The 12446-nt window shown below is 35.9% G+C and overlaps 1 long non-coding RNA gene across 1 annotated transcript; it reads left to right on the top strand.

The window, feature by feature from the left end:
• Positions 1 to 4439: 4439 nt before the first annotated feature.
• On the top strand, positions 4440 to 11771 carry LOC125241182. The gene is made up of 2 exons (XR_007178722.1): positions 4440 to 4861; positions 6211 to 11771. It is a non-coding gene; the product is annotated as an uncharacterized LOC125241182 (long non-coding RNA).
• Positions 11772 to 12446: the final 675 nt, after the last annotated feature.

Genomic DNA, 12446 nt, shown 5'->3' with positions numbered 1-12446 from the left:
GTCATATAAATATAATGCAATAAGCTGTCTTATTTTAAATCTTGTCAAATTTTGTGTGCAAGTTATACAGCAGAAGCCTAAAAGCGTAAGTGTAAATAAATGTTAGAATTTCCCCTAGCACAGCTTATTGTTACTTGATATATAAAAATTATGGCTATTACAAATACGTATGTACAAAAATCTTTGGTGTATAAGAAATTAAGAATACCTAGGTGAATGACGCTTCAGATCTTTACTAAAACTAAGATCTGGTCGGTCGAAACGATTACATTTATTTGTAATCTTTTCTTGCGTTTACAGGATAGTCCCTCACCGTCACACCGGCGTGACAGTTTTGAGGCGTATTAATCACAATGCCGTTGTTCCTTTTTTTTTTGCTTTTTAAAACTTTTTTTTTAATAATCCATATTTTTTTCTTCCTTACAGCTACAATTAGATCTATGCGTCTTACTAAATAAGAGTTACAATATTTTATGACAAATTTATAAACGTAAGGGCCCAGACACATTCATCACACACTTTGTACATAATATGAAAGGAATGTAACCTTTAATTTATACCTTTCTATCATAAAATATATGCACTTAATAATGCGTTTAAAAATATATCATACATACATACATACATACATACAATCACGCCTGTATCCCATAAAGGGGTAGGCAGAGCACATGAAACTACTAAAGTCTCAGTGCCACTCTTGGCAATTAAGGGGTTGAAAGAAAACGAAAAACGAAAAATTGTGACATTGCAGTGACAGGTTGCCAGCCTCTCGCCTACGCCACAATTTCACCCAAATCCCACAGTCGACTTCTACGACACCCACGGGAAGACAGGGGGTGGTGAAATTCTTAACCCGTCACCACACGGGCAAAACCCGTCACCACACGGGCAAAATATATCATTATTCACTTAATTAGTCTCATTGGATAGATCAACCATTATTAAAGCCAGTTTAATGAAAGGTATGATCGAGGGTAGCACTAGGTAGATTAGATTCCTTTCATGCTACCATTCGCACAATTAAATGATCCTATAAAGTCCAGCTCTATAGTTCAACTAAGCCATGGTTAATGTGCCTGCGCCCATACCGAAACCTACACCTTTAGGTCCGTAGTTACGGCCGTAGCAGCCGCGGCAGTAAATCTCACCGTTGGGGCCGTCATTCAAATTGGTGGAATCCTGGAATAAACAGAGCTCATTATAATCGAACAATAAACAAAAGACTGGCTAGCTTAAAAGCGATAAGTTCCCCTCAGTTCGGTTCAAGATATATTTTTTGGTTCATTTAGGTACTGCCATAATAATCAGTTATTCAACGTGTATAAAAGTGACTCAAAGATAACGACACGTCAGGTTGACGTCAACTGTCGGACGGAGAGAAAAACAACTAGATTTAATGTTCGTTCAACATTTCTATTTTTTTTTTTTTTGTTAAAATTGCGCCTACGTGTTCTTTCATTCAAACTACAAGTTTGATGTTGTTAAGTGTAAAGTTACACTTCCTTCTACATTTTTTTTTTATACCACGTCGGTGGCAAACAGTTATAGGGCCTCCTAATTGAAAGCGGTCACCGTAACCTATGGACGCCTGCAACTCAAGGGGTGTCATATGCGCGTCGTCGACCCATTAGAAATTTGTATACTCCTTTTCTTTTTTAGAACCCCATACTGTAGTTCATCGGGGAATACCTTGACATAGCTCATTCCACAGCCGGAGCGTTCGTGGGAGGATATATTATTGTTTTTTTTTTTGGACCAATCTTTTATTTAAACCAACAAGTCGATTTTGTAAAAGCACATGTCACATATTGATTTAAACATAATGTTTGGCTGATTCAATAAAATATATTTTAACAAGTTTGACCTTGTTGTTTGGTTCGTACAAATTCGACTTGTATCATCAATATTGTGATTTATTCCCTTTACTAAAATACTATTGTTTCAAACAGATACACACGCAACAAGACGAGTTTGTTAGATTCACAAGGCAAATTTCTCTCAGTTGTACCCTTAACTTCACATCCGTCTATCGATCCATTTATATATAGAATAGAATCATGTTCCCTAACTTCTAAATAATGTGCATTGTAGGTAGTTAGGTACCTAGATAATTGACGTGAAGCATTGAAATCTGTGATTATTTAACATTTTACAATCACTACAGACAAAGCTGATTCAGCCGCTGATTGTTGTCCTTTTGTTCATTTTCTTGACCAGACGAAATAAGGTCACTAGTGAGATTTACTTTATAAATTTACAAACTTAGGTTACTAGTTCGCGTGGAAAATCTTATACAAATTTAATATGTATTCACGAAAGAGAGACCACATTTCAATATCCTCCCGTGAAATTACGCAAACAAGTTCAGCATTTTTATTTCTTATTTTTTTTTCTATATTAGTTCAATAGAGGCTCACAGATCCATTAGTTTATTTGTTTTAACTGGACACCTGACTTGTATGAGATTTACCTACATGAATCTCTGCAGTATGTACCTATTACCCTAACTGATAACGAGTACCTTCAGTACCAATATATTTTTGTAATGATTTTCAACTGACGTAGATTGTCTTTGAAAATCTATCATAGATTAACTTAAATAGGCATGTCTTTCTCTTGAGGTCACCCATACTGACAAAGCCTTGTTGACGGTAAGCAGAGTTAGCAACTTCTTTTTTTTCCGCGTTGTTGAAATGTATCAAGCGTTCGCTTAATTTTATTCAATTCAGCTGCACCACTACGTGTTTTTTTTATATACAATGCAATGTCAAACCAATGAACTGTCTTTATTTATTTATTTTTTTCACTCTTTTCACTCTGATTGACGTTAGCGGCATCTAGGTATATAAAGAGTGCTCTTTTCCAGCGCTCCCACCGAACTCCTACTGATGTAGGATCACCTTCGCTGTCAAATGCCTCCAACGACAATTAAGAAGCCATACTGGACTTTCTTGGGGCAACCTGTACCCAATCAATTTAATGATTCTAACTAACACAAGTCAAAATATATTATATTGAAAATATTTCAACTTATGCTATCTCAAAGTACTCAGTCATTGTACTTGAGTGTTTTACTGGGGTAGTTGTCTCAGACTCTCAGGCACTGGATGCCTTGGTATTTTTTTCTTTCATATGTGTAATTTATTTCGGTTTCAATTTAATGATATTTATTGACCGACGTCAATCTACTATTATGACAATTGAAGGCTCAGATAGCATTTATCATCTGATCTAAGCGTCATTTAAGCGCACGTTCAACCAGTATAACCGTAACACCGTACTTCGTGTTTAGGTTATTATCATTAAGCTCATATTTGCAACAATTCAATGTTCAGTTTTTTTTTTTTTTTAATTGCTGTTTAACTATGTTTACAACAATTTAATGACCAGATAAATATATCTGCCTTAACCAAGGTAAGTATGTTTTTTTTTTTCATTTATTTTACATGACAATTAAATGTCCAGATTCAGTAATCTGCTGGTTCCACATATATCTATATTTATCCTCGTAAGGCTAAAGTCATGTCAAATTAATGACCAGATACATTTTATCTGCTTTGAATGAGCCGTGCACACTGTACAGGTCAGGTCATTGTTATTCTGTTACCAGTAGCAAGGACCATTTAATACTAGACTGATATAGCCCATACAAAAAAGCGTACCCCTGAAAAAAGCTTAGTTTTTGCTTTAAAACTAGATGGCGTTGTTTCGTAACCCGGGAGTGGAAAAAAACATATTTTCACACATATGTTTACTTGTTTTTATATTATACTATGAATAACTATCAAAAAACTTTATTTTAATATCAAAATATTGGCTCAAAACATAATTTTTACAAATTATATTTTTTGGTCGGCCTCGACGTAGTTGTGATCGCTTCGCTGGCTAAGTTTGTTCGCATGTTGTCTAACTATTGCCAAATAAAATGACTAGATGACGTTGGTGGACTAGGAAAATGTCACATCCGTTTCGTTGTTCATTAATATAATATACTTAGTGATAATAAACCTATATGTTGAGCTCAAATACGTTCAACAAAACGCAATCATTGTGCCAACAGATGTGACATCCAGTGACATTTGACATCCATGTCACATCACAAATGTCATTGTATGATTTATTGAATATTCATAATATATGGATATTAAATATTTTAGAATCGCAGCAGCAATGCGAGTAGAGATACAGAATTAATAACTGTATAAATTATTAATTGTATGACCAATGACCTCATACATAAAATTACCAGTTTAGGTGACAGAAGGCGAATCCAATTTGTAAACATTAAATTTAATGTGCTAAGGAAAAGAATCTTTCCGATTTTCAACGGGACACGGCTGAAGGGGCGAGCTGGTTTCGACTGCGCCCATGCATCTCAATTGTCCAGAAAGTTCATTCGAAGATCATTTTGCTTATAATAATCTGAGTAATGTTAGCTTTCGACATTGAGTTCATAATTTTCATTGATTTTATATGTATACTGGCCTTTATCAAATTATCGGTAGATATAAACGTGCCTGAATAAGATTGGCCCTTTTAAAAAAATAAAACATTAGGCGGGAACCGCATAAATCTTGACAGATGTCACCGTGAAAAAAAAGATATAATCGGCATTATGGAAAAACTAGAAAAAGCAACCATATAACCAAGCTGTGATAATTTTAGGAATTTGTGTATTGTATTGTTAATATCGACTGTGATTGTAACCCAAACTGTTCAGTATGAGATTGGCATTGTAATAAAACAACGAGCAAGGAGAAGTTCTTTCATTTAAGACCAGAACATAGCCTTCAGTTCAGCAAGAGGGATCAAAGGCTTACTGTCGCCTAAACCACGTCCACAACTTTATGAACGGCAGGTAAACAAGTTAATCTGTATTTTTGAGTATTGGAGACCGAGTTATATGATAAAATGATATTAGTGGTCATATAACTGGTAATATCAACAAGTATGGGAAGTGATCGGGTCATACCGATTGTTTGGAATGGACTTGCTAAGTTATGGATTGAGATACAGACACTTATGAGTGGAAAATGTTGTTTTCGTGTTTATGCAGAATACTTATTCTAATTACTTGTGATAGCAAAGGATTGCATCAAATAGTATTACTCTCTGAATGACCTGTTTTAATTCAGGAATGAATGAGCATCAGTAATCAGTATATTTTATTGCTTTCATAGACTTCAGGTCAAAGAAACAAACATCCATACTTAATATTATAAATGGGAAAGTGTGTGTGTCTGTTTGTTTGTCTGTCTTTCATGGCAAAACGGAGCGACATATTGACATGTTTTTTTAAGTGAAGATGGTTAGAGGGATGGAGGGTGACATAGGCTACTTTTTGTCTCTTTCTAACGCGAGCGAAGCCACAGGAAATAGCTAGTGAAATATAAACTGAACAATGTTTTATAAACACATGGGATAATTTCTTTTTGGAATAAATACTAATGATGTCTAACTTATTCAGTAATGATAATTATTTCAGAACTAGTTTCACTGTCATATTTCAGTTTAGTGTAAATATTTCATTTTGTGCTTTGAAGTCAAGTGACATCATAATCATTTTATTGGCTTTCAATTCTTTTACCGTTTACTTTTGTCTAGTGTGCTCAAATGCCAGTTGCTTGAAAGTCACATGCCTTTTTGGAGCTCATCTATTCAGGATGAAGTTGATGGGGATGAACTTTAATTAACATTAAGTTCAACATTGTTGTTTTTGTGTATCAGACTAGGAATGTATTAATCTTTTGACATTGACAGTTTATTTAGTCATTGGTGTTGGATTTCTGTCTAAGCTACTACATTTAAAGTATGACTACAAGGTATAGCAAGAAATCAATGATGGTAAATTATGAGGATGTTAAGCTAAGGATCAGGGTGTTGTATATAAGAAAAACAAACCATAATAAAGAAAAACAAACCATAATAGTGACAGCTCTGGACTAAGGAGGTGGCCGGTGACATGTGTTGTTTGTCTCAACACTAGTGATCCATTTTTTTTTTGTTACATGTACAAAAACATATTGAAAAAGTTTTCCTGTATATTACACATCTAATATACTTGTAATTCTACATAAAATTGTTTTACATAGGTAATGTGGTTAAAGAAGGAAGTGAATATTTAGGTACTATAAATAAGAAGGAGGAAGAGGTAATAAAAGGGGAATTTAAAATAAAGCTTATCTAACATATAATTATAATTTGCAGATTGGATGGTGGTACTGATTGAGGAGGAGGATCAGTACAGCTAGCAATTAATGCTGATGAACTTAGCTGCTGCACTAGGATAAAACAGCAGAGAGGTCCAGGATATGGCCATGAATCAAGGATGAAGAACCCGGCACAAATTAATGCTGATGATGGTCTTAGCTGAGGCTTTAGGCTAAGACATCAGGGAGGTCAAGGATACGGTCATGATTTAAGGAGTGCATTGGGTTCAAGGATGGAGAACCCGGCACAAATTAATGCTGATTGTCTTAGCTGTGGTGTTAGGCTATGGCATCAGGGAGGTCAAGGATACAGTCATGATTTAAGGAGTGTGTTGGGTTCAGGGATGGAGAACCCGGCACAGATTAATGCTGTAGGTCTTAGCTGTGGTGTTAGGCTGAGACATCAGGCAGGTTGAGGACACGGCCATGATTTAAGGACTGCTTTGGGTTCAAGGACGGAGAACACAAATGGTTTCAAGATTTTAGGACGAGTGGTTTCTTGGTTTTGTTTGGAGCAACTCTTATAAGGAAGGTTGGAGAAGTGAGCACTGGAGGTTGAGGGACTATTTTTCAACATCATCTGGGTCTGGTGGCAGTTCATCACCTCAACTTAGGAAATGATGTCGCGGATCAAGTATAGTGTTATATTAAATCAATTCCTTAGTATTCTTGACAAGGTCAAGAGTTCAGACAAACATAAGTTATCCTATAGGGTAGCTAAGACTTGTTATCAAGGATTATCCACCTTTTTATTTACATGGGATGGAGAGAGAAATTTATAGAATCCTTTCCTTGTCGAGAAGACTATGATAAACTTCTTTCATATATGTAATTTTAGTAAGGAAAGTAAAACATCATGTGAAAAGATAGGATATCTTGAAATTTATTGCCATAGAAATAAAAACACTGATTAAAGGAATGAAACTCAAACAACTACTAGTGATAGGACGTATTTGTGAAATTTGTAAGGTGTCAGAATCGGTGCTCGCGGTGATTTCAGTCAAAGGAAATAGTAAGTCCAATGTACTTAGGATATGTTTAGGAAAGTGAACGATAGAGGGCGTGAAGGGCAATTGAACGCAAAACTGACGCGTACAAATATATACCGTGGTGCAAGTTGTTACTAGACGTCACTATTACCATTTACCACTGCAAACTGGTTGGCTGGGTGTAAGTATTTCGCTAGATGTCGCTGTACCATCTGCAAACTAGCGAAAGGCGTTCTACGTATGGTTAGTTGTATTTAATTGGCTGTGATTTCTTGGAGAGATGGGTGTTGATAAATAATAATAAATAAATAAATAAATATTATAGGACATTCTTACACAGATCACACAGTGGTTGAAAAATTGCATTTGATCTTTTAATGTGCTAATGTTCTGGATAGTGTTCGCGCCTGGAGGCTTTTACACATGATGATTGTAATTTGGTTGTATTAGGCTCGGATTCTGTGTGAAAAATAAACCTAATTAAAAGTCCCGTCATAAATATGTGACATTCCATGTCAAAAGGGTGCACATGCTTTGTGTGTTATAAGGAACCTTAATAATAGATGGCGATGCATTCGAATATCTTGATAAGTTGATAACTCTATCATACTATTCAATTTTCATATTTAGATTGTCGCGCTGACAATGTTGTGTTACATTTCAAACAATTCATTAATATCATGGCATGATCAATTAGTCATTTGTAGGGTTCCGTATTTCAATTTATTGTGTGATGCATTTTCATTGGATAAAGCAGTTATTTGTTCGGGGATCCAATTCTAAATTTTTGGGCCAACGGTATAATATGTCCTTTTGGTAGATTTGGTCAGTCTGAAGTTGGATGTTTTTGCCACGCCCCTATTCCTGTTCCTTAAGCGTCTCAAGTTGACGACTCTGTGTGGAAATATGTCAATGTGGGTTCTTACGAGCTTTAAAATGTTAAAATATATTGCGATGGTAATGTCATGGTTCATAATGATATATAAATAGTTGTCGAGCTGGCAAACCGGAGGGCGAGTTGGCTATTATTCTTATAGCTCGCTTCTGCAACACGAGGACACCATGCCGGTCAGCGACGACGCTTCTGAAATTCTAGACTAGTTTGGCACAGAATGGAAAAGGACAAAATAACTACTTCGTACTGCTGCTGCAGAATTATGCTGGACTCCTAGACACCCCTAGAGTATGTAGAGGACCATAGAGGACTACATCTACCTGAGGACACTTTAATTTCATTTAAACAAGACTTAGAAAAAGAAATTGAAAGAAGAGTAAATCGAACATGGAACAAGTATTGGTCATTAAAGGAAATTTCAAAGGTAAAAATGTCTACAAAACAAAAATGAAGACTAAAGCAATGGAAATTTGCCTATTTATTACCCTGCCTTATATATGCATGCCAAACCTGGCCCACTAGGAGAGAAACATTTAGGAGAATAAAAGCATGTCAGGGAGGAGTTCAAGGAGGCTACCTAGGACTGAGACTGGAAGATGGAGTAAAAAAATAAACGTTCGAAAGAGGACCGGGGCAAATGAGCAGTTAAGCAGGTATTACGCTTTAAATGGAGATAGGCCGGACACGCAAGGAACCGAGGACGGACACTGGCCAAATGTGGTAAGCGAGTGGCTAACCCAGGGAAAGAGAAGAAGTGGAAAACCACTCATAAGATGGAGCGACGGCATAAAAAAAAATAGTAGGCTACAGCTGGCCAGAAGTAGCAAAAGGAAGAGAATGCTGGAAAGCATTGGAGGAGGCTTTACCGTTCAGGGTGGTCCTTATGAAGATGATGAAGAAGATAAAAAAAAACATAACTGTAAATATTTATCAAGAAAATAAAAGCTTATATTATATTATTATATGTTTGTGCTTGAGGAAGAACAAGGACAGTATTTTGGGTGCGAAACAGATTCCTGCTAACTTAGTGCGTGCATACTAATTCAATTTGGGTGTCCCATTTTAGCAATTGGTCGAGGGTAACGCTCAAAATTTGGCAGAGGTGACGTGCGGAAGGATTGTGTTGTTCATGGTAACTACTGGCGGTCTCCTTCCTAGGTTAAAGTGGAGAACCTGAGTTATTGATACATTTAAGGACGAGCCCATTAACGAAACCAATGTACTAGGAGTTTATGTACGTCACGGGTGATTGACGTCTTGAAGCTATCGTTGTTCGGAGCAGTTAGTATGTCGTCAGCAAAAACATACATTTGTATTAGAAAGCATAGATTGGGCCATGGACGAGCCCTAGGGGATCCCAATATCTACAGAACCACAGTCAGATTTTACCGAACCACTATTTATTACAACGGATTGCTGTCTTTCCTATAAGAAATCGGCCATGAACTTTAAAACAGAGGCACCTGGACCGTGGTGCTCAAACTTTTTGATTAGGACGTTGTGATCGCAAAGGTCAAAAGCATTCGTCATGTCGCAAACGACAATGGTTACATGTAAATGGTTCTCTTTAATAATTGAGACACATGAGCGATTTCGTCGATAGGCAAATTGTTTTGTGTGTATTAATTGAAACTTTTCTAAAAAGTTATGCGGCCGATTACTCACTCCCGCTTTTAAAACTTTGGACATAGTGGGAATTATACTTATTGGCCTAGGTATAGTTCCTCAACTCATCTTTCTGACTTTTGCCTTTATAAACGGGAACGACTGTTACATTTTTAAGTATGGTGGGTAAATACCTACTTTAATAATAAAAAAATGTTAGTTAACTGAACTATGCCTAGGTAGTCCAACTTTGAGCATTAGCAACATAGTTGAGGTATCATATACATATATACCACAGGTGTTTTTCTTGTAACAATATTTGTCGCTATATGATTTTATACAACTCATCAAAGGTAAACCGAGACCGATAACTTAACGGAAACGGGACTTGAGGTGCACGAATGTGTAAGAGGTACTTCATTAGTCAGTTCCGGGCGAGCGATAGGTGCATTTGCAGCAGATAAAAAAAAATTGATATCTTAGCTAACCGGTTCCGCGATGTGTATTGTTCATCCCGGCTATCTTTTAACGAGTCCAGATTGCATTGTCGCTTGCTGGAGACGCGTGTCGTGACGGTGTTTACGATTTGCCAGAGAGTGTTTAGTTGATAACCACTACTTTGTAACGTTTTAGCGTAGTATTCGCGTTGTGCGATGTGCGTGTGATAGAGATTGTTTAAATTATTAATATTTTGATTGTGATATAATTAGTTTCAATATCTCATTACTATGCGGGTGTTTTTGAGCGATTTCAATTAACTGGACGAGAAGTTTTTTTTTTTTTTTTTATTATTAAGTCGTTTGTGACCCACGGATAGTTATATTTCTTGTGTGTTTGTACAAGACTGTATGGGAAACAGATACTGGCAACGTTATTTGAAATATAATGGATGTTAAATGTGTGATTTGAGCATTTTGTTAGATTTTTGGCCAATCAACTGAATAAAGATGTTTTTTTTATATACTCTATGACAGTAGTTACGCTATACATGTTAAGTTTATTGGATTAAATTTCTTGTTGTGTTTCGGATTAAATTATTATTCCATACGACTATCGGTTTTGTTATATCTTATGATCTATTTTTGTTTGTTAATGTAAAATTGAATGACAATGTTGGTATGCCTATAGGTGCAAAATTTAATAAGTAGGTACAAATTCATTGTTTTTTTTTTATCGCTGATCTCTAAGCATATTATCTAATTGATAGTTGATACTCGTAGTTCCAGTCGTGACACTGAGAAATGCTCAAGGCGAAGGGACTCGCTTAACAACGAGGATGGCCGATGTACTTATTGCACTCTTCCTGTTACTGTTGTATAGTCGTATTATTATTGTCTGAAAAATGGAGCCTTTGATTTTTTTTTATTGTTATTATTGATGTTATTGATAAGTTTGCTATTGTCAAAACTCGTAAATTTTATTGTATAGTTGTGTTATCATTAACAAGCATGTCAACACCTGGAGGATTAGGTATGTTACCATTACCGTTGTATCAGACGAATGATTATTGTCTGAAACATGCAGCTTTTGATTTATTTGTTGTTAATTTATGTTTTTGAATAGTTTTCTATTGTTGAAACTCGTAACTTTTATTGAAGTTATGTTATCATTACAAGCAATGTTCAATGATATGTTATCATTACCACTGTTGATCTCTAAACTAGTAGGCATAGGAAGTAGGTTTGTGTTATGTCAACAACCTAGGGATCGGTTGCACCAATCCGTCTGTTAACGAATTAAACGTTTGTAATATTTTTGTATGGTAATGTCCGTAGACTTCTGCTGCGAGACGTTGATGTGCCTGCTAGCTGTTGTCTGCGGGTGATGCAACTGATCCTAAGCGAAGGGCCTCGCTTACACAGGAAGGCCGAGCTGTTAGCTTTCGACATTGAGTTCATAATTTTCATTGATTTTATATGTATACTGGCCTTTATCAAATTATCGGTAGATATAAACGTGCCTGAATAAGATTGGCCCTTTTAAAAAAATAAAACATTAGGCGGGAACCGCATAAATCTTGACAGATGTCACCGTGAAAAAAAAGATATAATCGGCATTATGGAAAAACTAGAAAAAGCAACCATATAACCAAGCTGTGATAATTTTAGGAATTTGTGTATTGTATTGTTAATATCGACTGTGATTGTAACCCAAACTGTTCAGTATGAGATTGGCATTGTAATAAAACAACGAGCAAGGAGAAGTTCTTTCATTTAAGACCAGAACATAGCCTTCAGTAATCACAGTGAATGGTTTGACAGTATTTCAGCTAACATGTAGAGAGACTTGTTAGCTTCGTCGGTCAGGCTTCGTCTTGGACACAACGCGGATAGTTAGGCCGCCAGGTGTGGCACTTTGGATTACGTTTTTATAATAAATTAATGATAGTTTGTATTGTTTTGGTAATATATTTTCTACTCGTATACTACTCGTTTGGTACTCGTATAAACCTAAACTGAGATAATAAATGAATAAAAGGAAATAATTAGTGAAACTCTGACATAAGTAATAATTAATGAGACTAAATGCGTTTTCACATTATCCGATCCGATATCGGATGTAGGACTGATACCCCATACATTACAGGCGCTATCTTGGATTTTTTCCATTTAAATCCTTCCGACATCCGATATCGGATCGGATAATGTGAAAACGGACTAAGACAATAGATACCTTGTTAGTGTTATATACCTATGCCTATGTATATCCCACCAAAAACATTCTGTAAAAAATAGCCGTCTCGAT

This window comes from Leguminivora glycinivorella, chromosome Z, assembly GCF_023078275.1.
Source record: "Leguminivora glycinivorella isolate SPB_JAAS2020 chromosome Z, LegGlyc_1.1, whole genome shotgun sequence".
Taxonomy (NCBI): Eukaryota; Metazoa; Arthropoda; class Insecta; order Lepidoptera; family Tortricidae; genus Leguminivora; species Leguminivora glycinivorella.
This window is presented reverse-complemented; position numbering and strand designations above follow the sequence as displayed.